At 49.3% G+C, this 23,198-nt stretch overlaps 1 protein-coding gene across 3 annotated transcripts in view; it reads right to left on the bottom strand.

Moving 5' to 3' along the window:
• Nucleotides 1-12,370, bottom strand: part of ZMYM3 (zinc finger MYM-type containing 3) — a 51,130-nt gene extending 38,760 nt beyond the window's left edge. The window contains exon 1 of one of the 3 annotated variants that reach the window (XM_067547944.1): nucleotides 12,274-12,370. The gene's annotated coding sequence lies outside the window, so the exon portion shown is untranslated. Of the gene's footprint in view, nucleotides 1-11,063; nucleotides 11,118-11,580 lie in introns of those variants that run through there. The other 2 variants (XM_067547942.1, XM_067547946.1) reach the window with 2 other exon arrangements.
• Nucleotides 12,371-23,198: the final 10,828 nt, after the last annotated feature.

Here is a 23,198-nt window from a genome sequence, read left to right as displayed (position 1 = left end):
ACACACACACACACACACAACCTCTTACAGGACAGTGTATGAGTGACTGGGATTGTCTGTACTCTCCCTTGGGGTGGAGTGGTAGGGGTAGTGCAGCGGTCCTGGACGCCGCATGGAATGGAGGGGAGAGGTAGAGAGGTCCTGGAATGCAGTTCTCTATGGACTGTAGAGGGAATCAAGCATAGGTCTGTTGAACCTGAATGTCAACAAGAGTCTCCAGCATGTCGATTTGCTGCTTGAGAGTGCTAGCATGTCCTGCTTCTTGTCTCTCTCCTTTTCCTGTGCTTTTCACCTCTCCACTCTATCCCTGTCCATTGTGTCTGCGAGGGGGATCCTCCAAGCCCTCTACTCCATACCAAAGATTTGCAAGGTCTCTTGGAATATGTCATCCTGCATCCTCTTCCTTCTCCTCATCTGGCTGAGCCGTTCCACTGGTGTGGATGGAGAGAGCCTCAAGGCCACACTTCCAGCTGCAAAAGATACAAAGCACAGAGGTACTATGGTGAGGGTATTCACAAGATAAATGGAAACTTGGTATACTGAATTCACTCCCTTGATCTACACAAGTTACAAGCACTACATTCTCACTTCTTGGGATTCATAGAGCACGGTGGCAGTCACACCCATGATATGCCCCAGAGGCGAGTTGGGACAATAAGGGATGAGGGGGAGGTAGCTCACAGGTATATGTGGATAGGGCAGTTGAACTGAATACTGGCATCATTTTCCACAGGCAGTGGATTTTAGCTGATATCTCACTCCTGAGGGATAAGGAGGCTGGAAGGGAATAGATCCTGCATGTGTCCGGCTGCAGACCCCATATACTACTAGCTTGTGTGCTGCAATGGTGACTGCTGAAGTAATTACTGAATGGCATGGGAAAGTGTCCACCACAGTGGAAGAAATAAGACAGTCCTCCCCAGAAACCTTCAGCAGGGTATTGCAGACTATCCCCAGGAAAGTTTCCTTGAGATCTCCATGAAGAATTCACAGGACATCCCTGCACACGTAAACAAACTGTTCTGCAGAGCCCCCTACTGCACAGGGGAATGAGAAGCAAATAGTGACTCTACCTCTATTGATTATTTCACAATCTCTTCTAGCAAAAGTAAAAGGGAATAAATAAACAGATGTGTTTCTGCAATATCAAAGCAAACTACACACTTACCGGAGGTTCCTTCCTCTGCATCAGGCTCGCCAGTGCTGCATGGTAGGGACTGGCTCGACTGCTCTGGTGTCAGAAAAAAGTCCTGGCTTGCAAGGCCATTGAATCCCCATGTCGCCTTTCCCACATACTCCTCCTCTTCTTCTTCATCCAACACCTCCTCCTCAATGTTCACTCCGGGGACCTGTGACTCCAGCTCCACCAGAGTATTCATGGGGCTCTTGGCAGTGACAGTGGGGTCTTTGCTGAGAATGGCATGTAGCTCTTTGTAAAAGTGGCACAGCTGTGGCTCCACACTAGAGCAACTGTTAGCCTTCCTTGCCTTCTGGTATGTCTGCCACAGCTCCTTGATTTTCATGCAGCACTGCTGCAGGTCCCTCTTGTATCCCTTCTCCACCAATCTGCACAGCCTCTTCTCTCCACAGACCCAGGAGATCCACCACTTCCTGTGTACTCCAGGCAGGAACATGTCTGCAGTGTGGAGCTGGCATGGTCAGTTGGGCAGTTGCTAGGTGAGCTCTCCACGCTGAACAAACTAAATTAAATTTCAAAAATTCACGGGGCTTTAAAAGAGGAGGGGCATGCCCCTGTGTACCCGGCAGCAGAGTTCAAAACAGTGACCTGAGCAGTTACAGGTGCAGCATTGTGGGACACCAACTGAAGGCCACTAAAGTCAACGTAAGTAACACAGCATCTACACTGACACTGCGTTGACCTAAGCACTATGCGTCTCACAGAGGTGGAGTTAAGTCAGCATAGCAGGCGAGTTACATCAGTGGGAGCAACATTTATTGTAGATGTTTACTGAGTTTGTAAGGTGCCGTACACCGACCTAACTCAATAGTGTAGGCCAGGCATCAGGCTCTCTGGCAGCCACCCTGACCTCCTACCTTGCAGCCTTTTTATCCTCACAGCTGTTGTGAGGTTGGCAATCGGCTCTGGCTGAGCATACAGGCAGTTGCTTTGTTAACTCCTTGACTGCTGAGCCAGCATAGGGTATACAGAGTCCACGAGACCTTCCCTATCTTGGGAACATGTTCTAGAACATGAGTCTGAAACAGGACTCCTTCTTGTAGGCCAATCCAAACAGCAATACCTTGTAAATGCATGGAGAAAGGACCACGTACCAGCCTTGTTGATGTCTGCTATGGAAACATTCCTGAGGCAGATGGGGGGGAAAATCTAATCCACCTGTCTGATTGATAGGCCACGCATGAGGATCTACCATAGGTCTGTCTGCAATCACATTCTCCTTCTCTCAGTCCTAAAAGGAACACAGAATCTGGTCCAATAGGCAAATATAGCTGAACTGCTCAGTAATAGCAACCATAATGCAATTAAATTTAACATTTTTGTAAGAGGGAAAAATGCCAAAGAAACCCCCCACAGCAGCATTTAACTTCAAAAAGAGGAACTACACAAAAGCAAGGAAACTAGTTAAAAATAAATTAAAAGGAACAATCACAAGGATGAAATGTCTACAAACTGCATGGAGACTATTTAAAAACAACAACATGGAAGCTCAAACTAAATGTATGCCCAAATTAAAAAACAAAAAACAAACAAACTAACCAGTAAGATGACCACAAAAATGCCACCATGACTAAAACAGCAGAATAAAACGGGCAGTTAGAGGCAAAAAAGGCAACCTTTAAAAACTGGAAGTCAAATGCAACTGAAGAAAATAGAAAGGAGCATAAGCTCTGGCAAGTCAAGTGTAAAAGTATAGTAAGAAAGGCCAAGGAAGAACTTGAAGAGTAACTAGCTAGTGACAGCTAATAACACCTAACCAACAATTTATTTTATTATATTTATTTTAGTACATCGGAAGCAGGAAGCTTGCCAAACAATCCATGGGGCCACTGGACGACTGAGTTGCTAAAGGAGCACTCAAAGAATACAAGGCAGTTGCAGAGAAGCTATATTAATCCTTTGAATCGATCTTCATGGCAGAGGATACACAGGAGATCCCTTCACTCCAGCTATTCTTTTTAGGTGACTAGTCTGAGCCACTGTCCCAGACTGAAGTGTCATTAGAGGAGTTTTGGAACAAACTGATAAATTTAACAGTAATAAGTGACCAGGAGCAGATGATATTCACATAAAAGTTCTGAAAGAATTCAAATTTAAAATTGCAGAACTACAGTACATGACCTCTCTCTTAAATCAGCCTCTCTACCAGATGACTGGAGGATAGCTAATGTAATACTGATTTTTTAAAAAGGCCTGGTGATCCTGGCAATTACAGGCAAATGAGGTGTTGGATCCCATCCTGTGCAAGGAAAGCTTTGAGTTGAGATGTATCTAACAGGGCTCCTGAATTGTCTTCTGGTGCAAGTTGGAACTTAGGATACTTTATCAAAAACCTTAATGACCCAAGAATGCCATGGGATATACACACTGATCTTTGACACCATCCAGAGCAGTGTCCTTAATCAGTTAATTGTCATAGCAGGGGAACCCTTGGCCTATCCACAGAGATTGGGAGTCCACAACTACAAAGCATTTAATGAAGACACACAGCGATGATGCCAGCCCAAGTGTGCAGTTAATGCTGTTCCCCTATGACCAATCAGATACTCCCAATGCTTGAGAAGTCTCCCTCTATGCACAGAAGTGTTATCAAGACCCACAGCATTCAAGCAGTTGCCTTTCTCTAGCACATACGATGGCTCCTAGAGTACCATCTTAAACTTATCTTTTGCCAGATACTGCTTCAGATTCCCAAGATCCAGGCTGTGCTGGAAATTTCTCATCTTTGACTATCAGAAAGCATCTGGAATAAGGAAGGTGTTAAACAACTTCTACTGAAATTCAACATTTTAATCAACAAGTCCAGATAACTTGCACCCAGGAGTTTTAAATGAATTGGTCAAAGAGCTCTCTGGATCACTGATGCTAATTTTTAGTAAATCTTGAAATAATGGGAAATTTCCAGAGGACTTAAAAAAAAAAAAAAAAAAAAAAAAAAAAAAAAAAAAAGCTTATCTTGTGCCAATATTTTAAAAAGGGCAAGCAGGACACTTGATCTCAGACAAAATAATGGAACAGCTGATAAGTGACTCAATAAATAAAGAATTACAGGATAGTAATATAATTAATGCCCAGTCAACATGATTTTAGATAATAAGTCTTGTCAAACAAAATCTCATTTTTTGAGGCGATTACAAGTTTGACTGATAAGAGTAATTGGGTGGACATAACATCCCTGGAGTTCTGTAAGGCATTTGATTTAGTAACACACAACATTCTGATTACAAAATGGGCACTAAATAATATTAACATGGCACATAATAAGTATATTAAAATCTGGCTAACAGATAGATCTCAAAATGTTAATGAAGAATCAGCAGTGAATGAATGCGTTGTGGGGGCCTGCTTCTCAGCCCAGCACTACTCAATATTTTTATCTATGATCTGGAGAGAAGTAAAAGGTCACTCACCAGTAACTGTTCTTCATGAGTCAACTCTGATTTTACACTTGTCAGATCGCACCCTTTCCTCCCCTGGCATCAGGCTCACAACAGCATGTCCATTGAGGCTGCCTGATCTTAGCGACATCAGCAACCAATGCCACAACTCATAAAGGGAGCCAAGCCCCCAAACTCATCAGATCCTTCCTATGTGCCACAAAGAGCATTAGGGAACCGCGGTGCGCGGTCAGCACCACAGATCAGAGTTAATCCCCTTTGTTTCAATCATTTTAGCTCAATCGTTACTGCTGATAAAGTTTGCAGAGGACATTACGGAGTTGATGGGAGTGGTATGAGGGACAAGATCACTGTCACAGAGCAATCTGGTTCCCTTGATAAGTTGGGTACAATCAAGCACCAGGGCCTACATCCAGGAACAAAAAGGTAGGTCACACTTCCAGGACAGGGGACTATATCTGGGAAAGCAGAGACTCTGCAAAGGATATTGTAGATCAGTGGTTCTCAACCTTTTTGACTCGAGGGCCACAGATATAATTTTTTACAACCCTAAAGGGCCACCAGTCTCCACCAGCAGCCCCCCCATTCCTCAGGCTGCAGCAGAGAAACCACACGCGTCCTGTAGACCTACGCGCTACACCTGGCTCCTTTCTGCAACGAGGGGGACAGGACATCAATGCTCCCCTCTCTCTGGCTCCAGCAGGGACCCCAGTGCCTATGGACCCAGGCGGACCGCTTTGCCACATGCCCTGCTACAGACAAGGGGAGGGGAGCGCTGATCTTCCATCCCCTTGGCTGCAGCAAGGAGCCTGAATCCATCAGTCTTGTCCCCCAGCAATGCGCTCCACCGGTGTCCTTCGGCAGCGGCTCCCTTCTGCAGCCCAGAGTGAGGGAGGCAGCGAGCCACTTTTGGCCCATGGGTTGGTAACCACTGTTGTAGATAATCAGCTGAACATGAGCCCCCTTGCGATGCGGTAGCTAAGATGGTGAATGCCATCCATGGATGCTGTGGGGATGTAAATGACTCCCCACCCCCACCAGGCATGAAGGTTTTACAGAACTCCTTTGGTCACAACCAGTCCCAATTTGACAAACCTGTGAGAATTACCAGGCCTACCGGTGGGAAGAATCCCGCCCAGCTGAGGGTGCACTCTGAAATAAGCAGTACTGGAGCACAGGGCTCCCCGCCTGGGGCCCTGGGTTGCTCACTGAAGGAATGGCTTGAGAGTGCTGTCTGCCCTAGCCCTTGAAGAAAGAAGGCAGAAAAGAAAACCAGCCTTTGTTGGAACCCCTGCAACTAAACCTTGGCTTTAGCGATAGGGGCCAAGACTTCCTTTGGGGATGTGAATGACTGCTTCCCTTTCTTGGCATAAGGTTGTGGAAGACTCAGGCTACGGCTACACGGATGGCGGCAAAGTCGCCACCGTCAGATTAATTTCTCTGGATCGACTGAACGGTCAGTGAAGACCCGCTCAGCCGATCTAGAAATCGATGTATGAAGACCACCTTCTCAAGTGGCGCAGCGCTGCCTCGACAGGAATGTGGCTCCCGTCAGCGCAGTGCAGTGAAGACGGTGCGCAGAAGAGAAGCAGAGAAGTTGACGGGAGTTACGCAAGTTTTTTCCGGTCAACTCCCGCCAAATCTTGGAGGTAAATGTAGACAAGCCCTCTGTCTCCTGAGGGCCAAGGAAGTATTTCCTTTTCACTTGGCCTGCTCTGTACCTGCAGAACGGAGTGAACTCTTTAAGAAGTACAGATGAAGAGACATCCCTAAAGGGATTCCAGGTTAAGAGATAAGCGAGATGTCCTTCCCCACTTCCAAGGTGCCACTGGGGAAAGTAGCCGTTGACAGATGTAGAAACAGGGAGAGCAGGAGGCGGGAGTGGTATTACCTATGTATATGGCACTGGTGAGATCGTTATTGGACTAGAGTCCAAGTATAGCATTTGCATTTTAAAAGGACACTGAAAAATGAGAGGATTCAAAGAAAAGCCATGAAACCAGTCCAGGTTTGGAAAGCTTGCTTTACAGTGAGAAACTTAGGGAGCTCAATCTATTTAGTTTACTGAAAAATAAGTTAAGAAGTGATTTTATCACAGCCTTGAAATATTTACAAGGGAAGAAGATTTCTGATAGCAGATGCCTCTTTCATCTTTCTAGCAGACAAGGCAGAACAAGATCCAATGGCTAGAAGCTGAAGTTGGACAAATTCAAACTGTAAATAAGGCACAACTTTCTAACAGGAAGGATAATTAACCATTGGGACAACTTACCTAGGCATGATGGAGATTCTCCATCGTTTGCAGTCTTTACATCAAGATCCAGGGTCTTTCTAAAAGATCTGGTTTAGCTGAGCCTGAAGTTATTGGACTCAATGCAGGAATGATTGGGTGAGTTTCTCTGGCCTGTGTTATGTTGGAGGTCAGATTAGATAAGCACACTAGTCCCCCCTGGCCTTTGAATCCATACCAGTCTTCTAGTTCATACAAGTCTAAATAGCAGCCCCCCATCACCATGATCCCTCAAGCCTGCCCCCACACAGGCAGCTGGAATGGTCTATGCAATGAGTGTCATCCCAAGTGCTCTGGAAAACACCAATACTGGCTTTGCCATGGCTATCAGCACCAGAGACATCAGCGCCAAGACTAGAGTTTCCTGCACTTGGAGCACCAACTCTTGGGGTGCAAGCCTCAGCCTTTGTGCAGTAGTTCTCGGATTCATCATGAGATTGTATACCTGCCAAGAGAGAGCAATAGGGTGCCCTGAAGTCAGTACTGTAGGCTTCAGGGTAGTTTCACAAGAGCAGGAGTAATCAAGCTAGGTTGTCCAGAATACACCCAGAAACTTTATCCCCCTCCCGGTTCAACCAAGTGAATGCAGAAGAGTGAAATCCAGAAGCCTCAAGGCAGAGCTGTCTAGAGTTGAGGCTTTGACAGGCTGCATCAGAGAGTCGGACTTCCAGGGTCACGCTGGGATGCCTCCAAGCATTTAACGGCACTCCTCAGGTCTCTTCACTGCTCAGGGATAGCTGATTATGTATCCCACAACTCTGCGCTACTAGTAAATTTGGAGGCAGACAACATCAGCATGCTCATCTCTCAGTGACAGCGACAGGGTTTAGAGCTGCTGAGCTGCCTCCTTCCTCCTTGGATCCTGTTTTCCCTTCTTCTGACACCAATGCCCTCTGCAGACACCTAGAGCACCTCTTTGCCAAGTGATAGCAGAAAGCTTTCCAGTGGAGAAGTGAATGATACGGAATCTGGGGTATTCTAAGTAGAACTCATTTTATTGACATGCATACACCAGGCCTGGAACAGAGATGCAGGCAATCCTTTTTCCAGGAATCTCATTCCAACTCCAATGCCTGGTTCCCAGGGAGCAATTCTGTCTCAAGAATTGACTCCAGTCAGAAACCAAGGCAGAGCATGCACTCTCCTGCAGTTTCCACAGCTTCCTCCAAGAACGACTGCCTCTGCACAGAACTGTAAAACAATCACTACCATAAGCATTTCTTCCAAGACTAAAAACTTGCCACCAAAAGACACCTGCCAAAACAATACCGAACTCAGAATAAAGGAAAAACAGGACCCTGGGAACATCGAGTGAAGACCAATCAAACTGAGAGAGACATTGAGGTGGATGACACTAGTTGGCACAAGTCTGCTGAAAGACACCAGCCAAAAGACAAAAACTGGTATTGGAGCCCTGGAAGAGGCCAAAGAATAGGGCTGCCTGAAGGTCAAGGCAATTGCCAAAACACTGCATTGGTGTGCCAAAGCGCCAAGGCAATGGCCCCAAAACTTCCCACAGATGACCACAGCTGCCTGGAAAGCAGTTGCAAACACAAAAGAACACCAGATTAATATAGCTGAGACATGGGGAGGAGCTGGGTTGCTGGCCTGAGGAGATGCAGTGCCTGGAGCAAGCTCCTTTATTAGCCATGCTATTGAACATTTGGAGGCAACATTTATATTCTGAAGGGATGGGAGAAACTGCCATTAAGCAACCTGGCATTGATGCCATACTGCTTTCTAGGGCCCCAAAACCTGAAGAGCTAGGAGAGGCTTCTACCTGTTTTAAGCGAGGATCCAAAGACCCATCAGTGAGAACTCAGTGGAGACGGGGTTAGTAGAAAAGGAATTTTCTCCCCACGTGCAGCTGTGTACAATTAGCCAGGGGCATTATGGGAAGTTTTCACCTTTTCCAGTAGTATCAGGTATTGGCCACAGGCAAAAGAAAGATGCTGGTTTGGACGGACCAGTGTTTTCACCCAGTCTGGTAAACCCTAGGTTCCTCTTTCTTTATGTTGATGAACCTCAAATCTTGGCTAGCAAGAGTAACTGAACAGGCCCATGACTCTGGCCATGGGACAGCCATAGGAATCTGCTGGTGCAGTCCATGCCCGTCAACCACAAAACACTTTTCATTGGGTAAAAAGAAAGATATAGAGGATGGTGTCCTCTTATGCCAGATCTTTGCTGGTATAGCTATCTGAGCATATCATACCAGCAAAGAGCTCCTAGGGTGGATTCAGCTACACCCCCCACCTTGAGCAAAACAAGCTACATGGGTAAAAGCTCCGTTTTGTCAGCAGGAATCGTCTACACTACAGGCTTGTCAGCACAGCTAGATCAGTCAGATCACACAGCCCTAACGGGATGGGGTGGGGTGGGGTGGCCAAACTGTGGCTCACGAGCTGCAGTCGGCTCTTTTACAGTTCAAGTGCAGATCGCAGAGCCTGCTATGCTTCCCCCCCCATTCTCCACCTACCAGACAGGGGTGGGGAGCTCAGAGCTTCTGCCCTGCAGCAGGGTGGTAGGGCTAAAGAATTCTGCCCAGCTGGGAAGGGGATCCCAGGAGGGGCAGTAAATTTGGCCATCCTGTCATATAGCTATGCCAGCAGAAGTCTGTAGTCTAGACACAATCTTAGGCTTCTCTCCCTCCCACCCAATTTAAAGCCACAGGACCTAATTTTGGTCCCTTGAACCAGATGCCAGATTTTTATTACAGTCTAGTGTGACCAGCTGTTTGGGTGGAATTGTTACACCGCACCCCCCAGCAGCCAGGGAGCGGGGCAGAAATAACTGTAGGCTCAAAGGTACCTTGGAACAGGGCATGGCTTGTGAATGGGTGAGAGGCATTGATTGTGGAAGTGAGCGGCTTGGGTTGGTGTTTGCGCCATCGTGTATGGCAATCCCAGAGAGCAAACATGCTACTGTCCCTTTAAAGATGAGAAATGAAGCTAGACTGGAGTGGATGACAAACTAAGTCATGCTCTGATCAGGAGCTTTGAATGTGGTGAGGTGGGAAGTAGTTTGAGGGAATGGTAGTATAGCTTACAAGGAAAAAGCAGAGTGATGAGAAGTGAGTGAACTGCAGTTAGAACCAGAGCTGAACCAGAGCTGGAACAGCACATCAGGAAGTGAGAGTAAGGGGACAAGGCAGAGAAGCTTCTCCTAGGGCAGAAAAGTAACTCAAATAATGGCTCCTTCACACTTAGCTGAGGGGCTCACCCGCAACCTGCACGAGTGCACACCACAGCCCAGAACCAGACACCACCACCTCAAGCCCCAGCCTGCATGAGCGTGTCACAGCCCAGAACCAGGTGCCACACCACATCACACCCCAGTCTGCACGAGTGTGTACTGTCCAGAGCCACACCCATACACCACCCCTGCCCCCATGATCACTCCCTGCAGCCCAGAGCCACATCTCAACCCTTACCCTGCACAAGCACACATGGCAGGTAGAACCACACCAGAGCTTTGCCCTGCCCCACCCTATTCCCCCTTCCACAGGGGCAGCCTGTTGGCACAGCTGCTGCTTTAGGGACACAAAGGCATTTCCTGCTTTTCCCCACTTGAGGGCCGACAAGACCAACATAGCTCAGGAAGAGACCGAGCTGGGGTTTAGTCTGACTCATGCATCGGCAACAGTATTTTGAGGCATCTTCAAATGCAAAATCTTGATGCTCAGGTGTGGGAGAAGAGCTCATGGGGCACCCTGCAGAGAAAGTCTCTGCCCAAGGGCACGCAAACCAGGGGAAGAAGAGGAGGGGAAATGACCCGCAAAGAGTCCTGCTGGACTCTGATGGGGAAAAGGTCATGGGAAAATGATCTTGAAGTGTCCCAATCCCAGCTGGTGTCAGATGGAAACCAGGAGCCCCCACGGCCATTCTGTCGCTGCCCAGCACGGTTACACCTTGCACAAGCATTGCACAAGCACAACCCAGGATCAACCACTAGCCACAGGCCACATCAGCTGGGCTAAGAGAGGCCTGCAGGGCGTCTACTGATCACAGCTGGACAGGGAGGTAGAGGAGAGACAGCATTTCTCGGGGACCCAGAGCAAGCGCTCAGCGCCAGCGCAGCCTGGGCTGGACCCTGGGCACCCCATCCCTGGCAGGCAGCCTGGCCGAGCCCCTGCCCCTGCCCCTGCCCCCGCCAGAACATGGGGACAGAGCCTCACCCGCGCAGCCTCTGCCCCATGAACCCTCCCACAGAGGTGCGCTCTGCCTGCCTGAGGAGGGGCAGCACCGGCCCCTGTGCGCCCAGCCCTGCCCCCAGCCGCCACGGGGCTCCGCGCAGATACGTCCCTGCCCCTCCCCCTGCGCGGAAAGGGGGCGGGCGGGAGCTGCGCGCCCCCCTCCCCCTGCGCGGAAAGGGGGCGGGGCGGGAGCTGCGCGGCCCCCTCCCCCTGCGCGGAAAGGGGGCGGGGCGGGAGCTGCGCGGCCCCCTTCCCCTGCGCGGAAAGGGGGCGGGGCGGGAGCTGCGCCGCCGTCACCGTGCCCAGCACGGGACCCCGTCCCAGCAGCCCGGCCCCTCTCGCCACACACGGGGTTCCCCAGCCCCGCCCCCCACCCGGGAGCGGAGGCAGAAGGCGCCCCGCAGGCAAAGCCTCGAGCCACTGTCCCCACCCGATCAGAGACCGCTATGCCCCGCCGCAGCCAAGCAGGATCCACCCCCAGCCCGGCCGCGCCTCGTACCTGGTTCCCCACCGCCGCGCCGCCCGCTCTTCCCGGAGACCGGATTCGGGTCGCGGCCCCTTTAAATGGAGGCGCCGCTCCGAGCCCTCAGCGCGCTGCAGCCCGAGGGGGGGCGGGGCGGCTCCCCATTGGCTGCGGTGGAAGGGGGGCGGTTCCCTATTGGCTGCAGCGGGGCTTGGGCTCGCGAGACTCCCTTTCAGTGGGCAGCCCCCAAAGCCCGGAGCGGAGCTCAGTGTCCGGGATCGGCGATAGAGCCCGGAATCCGCTGGGCGACCCGAAAACCTGGGGCGGAGTCCGGGATCGGAGGGCTTAAGCCCAAAAAAGCTGGAATGGAACCCAGAATCGGGGGGGCCGAGAAAGCCGCTGCGGCAGCCGGGCCGAAGGGGATCGCAGCCTCCGCGGCACCCCCAGTGCTCGCTTGGGGGCCGAAATCCCGGCGCGGAATCCGGGACGGAACCGTCTGCATCGCCCCCTCCCAGGGGCTGCCCGCAAAGTGCGGAGCGGATCCTCCTGAGTCCGGAACGGGGGAACCCGGCACCGACCCCCGCCCCCCGCCCCCCGGGGCCGTCTGCCCCGTTAACCCTGTCGGTTCCGGCGGAGGCCGCTGTGGGGCGGGCCCCGCGCTGTTTGGCCTCGGCTCCGGGCGCGCCCGTCCCGCGAGGGGCGGCTCCCGGCCCCGGCCCCGACCCCTACCTGCGCCACTCGGGAGCCGCCCGGCCCGCTCCGGGCTCCGCCACCGCCTCCCTCCCTGGCGCTGGAGAGCGTCTCCCCCGGGCGGTGAGTGACAGCGCGGCCGGGCGGGGCTTCGGCGGGGGCCCGGGACACGGCACCGCCCCCGGGCTGGGCTGCGCCCGGACCCCCGCCCGACCCCGCCCACTCCCGGACACCCCCCCTCCCCCACCACACCCCTCCCCCCACCGACCCCCCACCTCTCCTCCCCCCACCCCTCCCCCCCACCTTTCCTCACAGACACCCCCACCCCTCCTCACACACATACCTCTCCCTCTCCCCCAACACCCCTATTTCTCCTCCCACACCCTGAGCTCCCCTCCCCCCAGACACTCTTCCCTCTCCTCCCCCACCGACACCCCCACCTCTCCTCCCCCCACAGACACCCCCACCCTTCCCCCCACAGACACCCTATCTCTCCTCACACACCCTGAGCTCCCCTCCCCCCATGGACACCCCTCCCTCTTCCCCCCACAGACACTCCCATCTCCTCTCTCACCCATCTCTCACCCTGGATACCCCGACCTCTCCTCACACACCTACCCCTCCCCCCAGACACCCCACCTCTCCTCACACACACCAAGCCTCCCAGCCCTCCTCCCCCACTGCTCCTCACACACACTGCTCCCTCCCTCGGACACCCCCACCTTTCCTCATCCACACACCCTGAACCCCCACTGGACACTGCCCCACCACACAGGAACCCAAGCACTCCCAGACACCCACCTCCCTCCAGGAACATCCCCCCCACACACACCCCAGACTCCTGCCCTGCCCTGCCCCATGGGGACCTGCCTGCTCTCAGACACCCCCTTCTCCCCACAGTCCTCCATCCCTCTGGACACCCTCCCCCCTTCCTCCCAGGAAACCCCAAATCCCCTCACACACATCCCCATTCCCCCCAAACATCCCCTGCATCCCCTCACACATCCCCCCTCTCCCCACGGGACTCCCTCACCTCTCACACACACCCCTCTCTCCCCAGGACACCTCTCCATCTCCTCTCACACACACACACACACACACACACACACACTCCTCTCTCCCTTGACACTCCCATCATCCCTGAACCCCCCCCCCCCCCCCCCCCTCCCCTTAACACACTCCCCTTCTCCATGGACACAACCCATCATCTCCAGACCCTGCTCCCGGGGACACACATACTCCTCTCCCCTCGGATATCCTCCCATCTCCTGGAGACACACCCCATCCTCTCACACACACACCCTTCTGCCCCCAGACACTCTGCCATCATCCCAAGCACACAAACCAATCCCCCCCACACCTACCTCAGGAGACACCTCATCCCCTCCCACACAGACCCTTTCTCTCCATCCCCTCACAAACACATACACACTCTGCCCCTAAGACACGTCCCATCATCCAGGGTACACCCTATCATCCCTTCACACATCTTCCAGCCCCCCAGAAACATCTCATCTCCTTTCACATGCACCCCTGTTCTCCCCAGACACCTGCCATCATCCCCAGATGCTCCCCATTTCCTCACACAGCCTCAACCCCCCTGGAGACACCCTCCTCATCCCCTTATACAACTTCTCCTGCCAGGGAAACTCCCCTCCCCTCTCCCTCTCCCACACACTATTTCCCCCTGGATGCCCTCCATCATCCCCAGGGAGTCTCCCACCTCTCCTCACATACACAATCCCAGACCCCTGCCCCTCAAGGACCTATCCATGTCTGGGGATCCCTCCTCACTGCCCCCCAGGGCACCCCTTCTCCCATCCCCCAAAGACCCCCTTCCCTCCAGGAACACCCCTCCTCACACAGAGATTCCCACCCCCACTCAGACATCTGCCCACTCTCAGACACCCCCTTCCCCCCAGGGACACCCCCACCTCTCATCATACATACCCCTGAACCCCTGTTCTGCCCCGCAGGGACCCGGCCACTCTCAGACACCCCTCCCCCCACAGCCTATCCCCTTAAACAAATGCCCCCTCCCCCTGGGGACAACCCTCTCCCTCACACCTCCCCATCCCTCTGGGGACCCCCCCAAGTGACACACCCCATCCACTTTCATGGACACACTCCTCACACACACCCCAGAGACATCCCGATCCCCTCACACATCCCTTATTCCCATGGGATGCTCCCACCCCCTCACACAAACACACCCCTCTTCCCCAGAAACCCCTCATCCCCTCACACACACACAACCCTCTCCCTCCCAGACATCCCCATCTCCTGGGGACTCCTGTCCCCTCACAAACCCCCCATTTCTCCCAAGACACCCTGCCATCATCCCCAGATGCTCAACATCCTCCAACCCCCTAGAGACACCCTCATCCCCTTAAACAACCTCTTTTCCAGGGACCCCCCACCTCTCCCATACATATACACACGTAGACCCTATTTTCCCCCAGACACTCCCTATCACCCCTAGGAGCTCCCCCCCACTCTCTCTCTCTCTCTCTCTCACACACACACACCACCCACTGTCTCTATCCACCGACATTCCCCATCTCCCCATTCCCCAGGGACAGCTCCATTGCCTTGCACCCCTCCCCAGTACACCACCCATCGCCTCCACGTCCATCCCCTCCACTCCTGTCCTCCCTCATCTCCCATGAATACCCTCACACTCCCATCCCCGCTGGATGCCATCATTTCATTTCATCATGGATGCCCATCCTCTCACACCCCCATCCATTCCTCCATGCTCCTGAGTACACCCCACCCTCCCCCACCTTTCCCATATACACACCCATCTTCCCCCTAGCCCGTGGTACACCCACATCCCTTCACCCATCTGCCCAATTCTACACAACCCAAGACCTTTCACATGCCTTTCTTGATTCTGTGAGATTCCCACCTGCCTCCCTCCATTTACTTCTTAGGAACACTCCCCAAACCCCATAACGTGAGGGGAGAGGGATGAAGGCAGAGGCAGCTGGGAAGGAAACTGATCACCAGTCAGGGGAGCTGGGACTGCATAGGGGATGAGAGCTAAAGCCTAGTGATCATCAGTGGGAGAGGAGGTGGGGGATGGGTAATGGCCACTAAGGCTGGGCAGTTTCCAGTGGGAGGGAAATAGGGCTTGGCCAATGGCCGAGCTATGACCTGGTACTCACTAATGAGGGAGGGGAAGTGTCCATGAGACAATCCTTCTAATAAGAAATTGGTTCCACATAATGCAACATTAAGTGAAGTAGCAGCATTCTTGAAGATGGAAGAAAGAAAATGAATAATAGTCCTGGAAGGAGTGAGAAGGGGAGACAGGCTGGGGTCCAAGATTGGAGGAAGTTAGAAACTGGGAGAACTCAAAAGTGAACACAAAGTTCACGGTAGCAAACACTCAAGTATGTGTTAGGAACTCCTGATGTAGTCTCACAACTTTGAGAAATCCCTCCAGCCTTTATTAATCTATCAGAACAGAAACAGACCATTTTTCTGTTTAAATAATATTTAAAGTTCAGTTATTGTCAACAAAATATGTATATCCAAATCAGTGCTACTGCCTTTGGAGACCACATAAGCTTATTCTACATTTTAGTCCTGTTCATTATGTTGGTTTTGTAAGACTTGGGAGGAGCCAGACTCCATTCTGGCTTGGGCATCAACAACAGCCTTGTTAATTGTGTCTCATTTCCAAAATATTTCTTGTGGGTGATGCATGAACCAGAGCAGCCCAGTTTGACTCTCAGATCCTAGGTGGAGTTTGAAGGGCTGGTTCTCAGGAAAACCATCTTTTTACTTCAATTCTGAGTCCATTTAAGATGGAGTCACTGAGAGCTGATAAACCTTGAGGCCACTAAAATATAATAAGAATCTGACACCAGGCATGCTGGGAAGGGATTGAACCTTATTTCCAGTCCCACCTGACTTGGGTCAGTGTTTCAAAGGTCACATGGTAGTAGTCATTATCCACTGACACCAGTGGCTGGTATTACACCCACAATGCTATGTTTGCAGTCACTCTTCAGAGATTAACACTTTTTTCACTCACCAAAACCCCCACAATGACTAAAGGTGGGATTTTCAAAAGCGTTGGACATTGTAGTAACTCTGCCCCCATTGAAGTGAATGGGAATTTCAATGGGTGTGGTTAAGCCAACACCCTTTGGAAAAATCCCACTATAACTCTGAAAATTCCAACTCTGGCCTGCAGCTGTGAGCTAGGGTTGGAGAAGAATTTAAAACAGAATGTAGAGGCATGATAATCTGCTCTGAGCCTGCTCCTGTGCACCTGCTAACAAAGCTCTTCCACACCCAGAGTTGCACCAGCTTCATTAAATCAATGCAACATCCCACCTTTAGGCCGATTCTACATTTAAAATTTAGATTGACAGTAGCTACACTGCTCAGGGGTGTGTGACAAATCCACACTGCTGAGCACCATAGTTATGCCAACTTAACCCTCAGTGTAGATGCACCTACGTTGATGAAAGAATATTTCTGTCAGCCTAGCTACCATTGCTTAGTGAGATGGTGTTCCTAAACTGGCAAAAAAACCCAAAAGCCTTTTGTCAATGCAAGCTGTCTGCGCTATGGGGTTATGCCAGTATAGCATGTGTAGCATAGACATGGCCTTAGTGACATCGGTACAATTCTGTGTTCAGTTAAGTCTGAAGTTGCTCTTGTTCTGTACTGAAGGTTCAACTGCCCCAACACAGCCGAAAGCACTCCTGCCCTTTTAACTAAGCCGTACAGAAATCTGTCCCCAGCCAAACAATAGCAGTAGCAAGAGGGTAACTTATCCCACCTTCAGGAGTGTGATATGTTAATGCCATTAATCACAGGCAATTTCTCAGGTCTATCTATTCTCCTGGGAGTTCTCCTGAGCCCAGAGGCCACTGCTGCTTTCATGAGAACTCCACACATGCTAAAACTTCAGAGAGGTCAAGATGAGTGTCTCCTCCACTTCACACTGCTAGCATCCCTGAGATGGCACCTGCATGCTTGTGGGGAGTCCTAGGCTAGCTTATCCCTTTGATGCTAGCTGCCACCGCTTATATTGTAGCAGGTGCTTCTGCACCCCTGGAAATTCTGGGACCAGCAATGACTGCTGATCTCCTGAGAGCTCTGGTGAAACTAATTCTCCCCCCTCCAAAAATAAAATACTCAAGGAAATTAAATGCAAAAAAACTCCATTAATGCAACATTAAGGCTGTGAACATAACTGCACAAGAATTAGGGAAGGGAAATGTTCCCTCTCTTGTTACAGTTAAGTCTTACTAATAGAACATAAAATTTAGTGCAGAGTACTCTTGCCAGGCCTAATGTATGTTGTAAACTAGGATGTGTTCAGTTATGTGATGTCACATGCCAGCAGAAATTTGTTAGTCTTTAAGGTGCTACAGGACTCTCGTTGTTTATACAGAAGGTGTGTGAATCACTTTCTCTCTTGAGGGAGCTCTGACCAAAATGACTTGTGTCAGGCTTGGTCTACACTACATACTTACTTTGGAATAACTACGTCGCTTAGGGGTGTGACAAATCCACACCCCAGACTGACATAGTTATATTGACCTTAACAGAGAGTGCTATTTCAGCAGCAGAGCTTCTCCAGCTGACACTGAGGATGTGGAGTTACTAAGCTGATGGGAGAGCTCTCCTCTGTTGGCTTAGAACAGTGGTTCTCAACTAGGCGTATGCAGAGGTGTTCCAGGGGGTACAACAACTCATCTAGATATTTGCCTGTATAAAAAGCACTAGTGAAGTCAGTATAAACTAAAATTTCATACAGACAATGACTTGTTTATACTGCTCTATATACTATTCACTGAAATGTAAGTACAATATTTATATTCCAATTGATTTATTTTATAATTATATGGTAACAATGAGAAAGGAAGCAATTTTTCAGTAATAGTGTACTGTGACTGTTGTATTTTTATGTCTGATTTTGTAAGCAAGTAGTTTTTAAGTGAGGTGAAACTTGGGGTATACAAGACAAATCAGACTCCTGAAAAGGGTACAATACTCTGAAAAGGTTGAAAGCCACTGGCTTTACCAGATGTGCTACAGCAGCACAGCTGCAACCGTACAGCAATTTTAGATTTGGTATTGGTGAGTAGTGAGGACCTCACAGAAGAACTGGTTGTAGGGGACAACCTTGGTTCGAGCGACCATGAGCTAATTCAATTCAAACTAAATGGAAGGATAAACAAAAATAGATCTGTGACTAAGGTCTTTGATTTCAAAAGGGTTAACTTTAAAAAATTAAGGGAATTAGGGAAGTGGACTGGACTGAAGAACTCATGGATCTAAAGGTGGAGGAGGCTGGGAATTATTTTAAGTCAAATTTGCAGAAACTATCTGAAGGAAGGGAAAGGGGGAAAAATTCATGGGGCAAGAATTGTAGACCAAGCTGGATGAGCAGGCATCTCAGACAAGTGATTGAGAGAAATCAGAAAAACTCCAAGGAGTGGAAGATGGGAGGGATCAGCAAGGGAAACTACCTCTTGGAGGTCAGAACATGTAGGTATAAAGTGAGAAATGCCAAAAGCCAAGGAGAGTTGAACCTTGCAAAGGAAATTAAAACCAATAGTAAAAGGCTGGATAGCCATATAAATTGGAAAAAGAAAAAGCAAGAAGAAGTGGGACCGCTAAGCACTGAGGATGGGGTGGAGGTTAAGGATAATCTAGGCATGGTCCAATATCTAAACAAATACTTTGCCTCAGTTTTTAATGAGGCTCATGAAGAGTTTAGGGATAGTGGCAGGGTGGCTGATGGGAATGAGGATGTGGAGGTAGAAATTACCACATCCGAGATAGAAGCCAAACTCGAACAGCTTAAAGGGACAAAATTTGGGGGCCCGGATAATCTCCATCCAAGAATATTAAAGGAACTGGCACATGAAATTGCAAGCCAATTAGCAAGGATTTTTAATGAATCTGTAAACTCAGGGGTTGTACCATATGGCTGGAGAATTGCTAACATGGCTCCTGTTTTTCAGAAAGGGAAAACAAGTGATCCAGGTAATTATAGGCCTGTTAGTTTGACTTCAGTAGTATGCAAGGTCTTGGAAAAATTTTTGAAAGAGAAAGTAGTCAAGTACATCGAGGTTAATGGTAATTGGGACAAAATACAACATGGTTTTACAAAAGGTAGATCATGCCAGACCGATCTGATCTCCTTCTTTGAGAAGATGACAGATTTCTTAGACAAAGGGAATGCAGTGGATCTAATTTACCCAGATTTCAGTGAGGTATTTGATACGGTTCCACATGGGGAATTATTAGTTAAATTGGAAATGGGAATAAATATGAAAATTGAAAGGTGGATAAGGAACTGGTTAAAGGGGGGACTACAAAGGGTCATACTGAAAGGTGAACTGTCAGGCTGGAGGGAGGTTACTAGTGGAGTTCCTTAGGGATCAGTCATGGAACCAGTCTTATTTAACCTTTTTATTACTGACCTTGGCACAAAAAGTGGGAATGTGCTAATAAAGCTTGCAGATGACACAAAGTTGGGAGGTACTGCTAATACAGAGAAGGACCGGGATATCATACAAGATCTGGATGACCTTGTAAACTGGAATAACAGAAATAGGATGAAATTTAATAGTGGCAAATGCAAGGTCATGCATTTAGGGACTAATAAGAATTTCTGCTATAAGGTGGGGATGCATCAGTTGGAATTGACAGAGGAGGAGAAGGACCTGGGCGTATTGGTGGATCACAGGATGACTATGAGCTGCCAATGTGATGTGGCCATGAAAAAAGCTCATGTGGTCCTTGGATGCATCAGACGAGGTATTTCCAGTAGAGATATGGAGGTGTTAGTACCGTTATACAAGGCGCTGATGAGACCTCATCTGGAATACTGTGTGCAGTTCTGGTCTCCCATGTTTAAGAAAGGTGAATTCAAACTGGAACAGGTGCGGAGAAGGGTTACTAAGATGATCCGAGGAATGGAAAGCCTGTCTTATGAGAGGAGATTCAAAGAGCTTGGCTTGTTTAGCCTAACCAGAAGAAGGTTGAGGGGAGATATGATTGCACTCTATAAATATATCAGAGGAATAAATATCAGGGAGGGATAGGAATTATTTAGATTCAGCACCAGTGTGGACACAAGAACTAATGGATATAAACTGACCATCAGGAAGTTTATACTTGAAATTAGACGAAGGTTTCTAACCATCAGAGGAGTGAAGTTCTGAAACAGCCTTCCAAGGGGAGCAGTGGGGGCAAAAAAACCTAGCTGGCTTCAAGACTGAGCTTAATAAGTTTATGGAGGGGATGGTATGATGGGACAGCCTAATTTGGCAATTAACTGATCTTTGACTATTAGCGGTAAATATGACCAATGGTCTGTGATGGGATGGGTTCTGAGTTACTACAGATAATTGTTTCTGGGTGTCTGGCTGGTGAGTCCTGCCCATATGCTCAGGGTTTAGCTGATTGCCATATTTGGAGTCAGGAAGGAATTTTCCCCCAGGGCAGATTGGCAGCGTCCTGGGGTTTTTTGCCTTCCTCTTCAGCATGGGGTACGTATCACTTGCTGGTGGATTCTCTGTGCCTTGAAGTCTTTAAACCATGATTTGAGGACTTCAGTAACTCAGTCGTAAGTTAGGGGTCTGTGACCAGAGACCCAGAGGAACAGTGCTCTGGAACCACTTGGGGCAAAGCCAGTCAGGTCTCTGGTGCTTGGAGTCTTCCACCCCCGGGTCTCCACACACCCGTGCAACCGCCTGCTGATCTGGCCTCAAAGTTCAGCACCCCTATTTTGCCTGAGCTCCCCCGGTGAGTCCCCATGAATGGGACTCTGGGGAGCTCCTCCACACCCCCAAAGGGGCCATGCATCCCGCCTTGCAGTTAGAAGTGATTCACAGCCAGGGTAGAGATCAGAAGGATTTATTAGTTCTCAGGATCACAGCGTAGAAAGATTTTGTTAGCAGATTAATTAGAAGTTAAAGCAGCAACCAACTAGGGAGCCTCAAAGCCCACACAAAACCCTCCCCAGTCCTTTTGTCTCTTTCCCTGGCAATATGGCTACCCCCCTCTTGTTTCCACCTGCTAAGCCTGTCACAGCTGGTTGATCCAGGGCAGAGGGTCCAGCTATGTCTGCATAAGTGTGGCGGGGGAAGGCCCATCCACCCTCTAGTGGTCTCTGCAATGATCACACACCTTGGTCCCATCACCGAAATACATGAGTAACACATGGGGGGAAACTGAGGCACACACAGCACTCAGAGGAAACATTAGGAGCATCTCCACTTCATCAAAGGGTCTATTGTAGGAGTGGGTGGGTGAGGTTCTGTGGCCTGCTTTGTGCAGGTCAGACTAGATGATCATAATGGTCCCTTCTGACCTAAAGTCTATGGGTCTGTGAGCTGCACCAATGTACATTTGTAGTGTAGATCTGCCCTCAGTGTAGCTCTCTACGTGAAATCTGTGAGCTGGGGTTTTCTACCAGGCAGTTATGTTAAACGTTAGCCAGTGTCCTACCTCCCAGATGAGCCATCATCCCTGTGAGGAGGTATGCCTGGCCAGGGGGCAGTTCTGGAAAAGCAGGGATTCTCTTGTACAGCTGGGAAGTGGAGCTCAGATGGATTTTCATCCTCCCTAACTCTTTATCCTGAAACTGCCAAGCCAGGGTAAGCAGTAGCCTGCTCAGCATCCAAAATAGGGACAAAACATGGGAAGTGTCTCCAACATGGGGCATTGTTTCCCCAATGTGTATTAAATGGCACCTTGTTTGGGGAATTCTGTTAATTATTTTCAATAACAACCTTTGTTAAACTGTTGGTTGTCCTGTGTTACGTTCCTTCCCTTTTCTAACCTTCTCTGTTCTGTTGTATACATTTTCCTAGGACTCTGTTTCCCACAGAGGGACACTGTCAACTTTGGGCATGTCTACATACACAATTTATTCCATATTAACTATATCAGTCTGATTAAAGCAGTACAATCTACCGAGTGGGAATGCAGTTATATTAGTACACAGGTGCTTTATACTGGTATGATATAGCTATTCCTGTACAGAAAGGGGAATCACTATACTTGTTTAAATCACTTTTATAGTGGTTTAACTGCAGCTACTATAAGTTTTTACTTGAATAATTATTTTGCTAACAAGTCATACACATAACCAAAATAGTTACACCAGTAGAACTTTCAATTATAGACCAGATCTTAAAATTTTTGGTTGTAAACACATGCATTTCCTTACCTGTGTTTCCCAGTTGCTTCCTTCACACCCATCTCTTATCCTGCTGCTGCAGGCCTTAGGAGGGTTTCCCTGAGCTGAACTGTATTCCCACTACTGTCACCTTTGCTCCCCTCCCCACTAACTGTGCAACTCTGTGCCCAGCCAGACTGTGTAACCTCATCACTCTTCCTACTAACTGTGGCCACTACCACCCTGTGGAACACTCTACCTGCCCCTTGCTCCACCACTAACTGTCCCACAACAAGACAAGATTACAAGTCTGGTTAATAAAGGTAATGGTATTAATATAATAGCTGCTTTATAAAAGTGCAATGTAAGTACTGCACAACATTCTGATTACAAACAAGCACTAAACAAAATCAACATGGATCATATTAAATACATTAAAGGCTAACATTCCTGTTGATTAATTATAAAGTGGGGGTCTCTCAGGCATTGGTTCTGAGCCTAATGCTATTTAATATTTTTAATCGATGATCTGTAATATAACATTATTGATAAAGTTTACAGATGAGACTAAGGTTGGTGGAGCGGTAAATGAAGGGGATAGATCACGGTTTAAGAACAATCTAGATCATTTGTAAACTGGATGCAATCAAACTACGTGTTTATGGCTGAGCTTGTGAAGTTCTCGCACTCAACAGCATTTCTCTGTAACTTAATCAATTCCAAAATTTCAGGGAATGCTCTAGGCATCAATGGCCAGAACTGTATTGATTTTTGGGGAAAAAACATTAAAAAATGGGGG

The sequence above is a fragment of the Emydura macquarii genome, unplaced genomic scaffold (assembly GCF_026122565.2).
Source record: "Emydura macquarii macquarii isolate MOO-44397 ecotype Brisbane River unplaced genomic scaffold, CSIRO-AGI_Emac_v2 contig_1253, whole genome shotgun sequence".
Lineage (NCBI taxonomy): Eukaryota > Metazoa > Chordata > Testudines > Chelidae > Emydura > Emydura macquarii.
Note: the sequence above shows the minus strand (reverse complement) of the source record. Positions and strands in the feature narration are given on the sequence as shown.